Here is a 316-nt window from a genome sequence, read left to right as displayed (position 1 = left end):
CTGGAGGGAAGGGCGAGCGGAAGTTGGGGAGGGAGCAAGGAGCGTCCTCCTGTTCCCTCAGCCAACCTGTAGCGAGAGAGAGAGAGAGAGAGAGAGAGAGAGAGAGAGAGAGAGACGAGAAAAGGTTCCAAGGGCGTCACCCCGAGACCTTTCCTGTGGAGTAGAAGAGAATTCCTGGCCAGGTACCTGGGCTTTCATAGAACGTAGAACGTGTAGCCGAGTAGATGGGAAACTCTGTACGCCCTAATGCCCCTCCAGGTCACAGGGAGAGAGAGAAAAAAAAGTAGGGGGTTGGGAAAGTCCCTGAAGCCTACAG

This window comes from Myotis brandtii, unplaced genomic scaffold (genome assembly GCF_000412655.1).
Source record: "Myotis brandtii unplaced genomic scaffold, ASM41265v1 scaffold74, whole genome shotgun sequence".
Lineage (NCBI taxonomy): Eukaryota > Metazoa > Chordata > Mammalia > Chiroptera > Vespertilionidae > Myotis > Myotis brandtii.
This window is presented reverse-complemented; position numbering follows the sequence as displayed.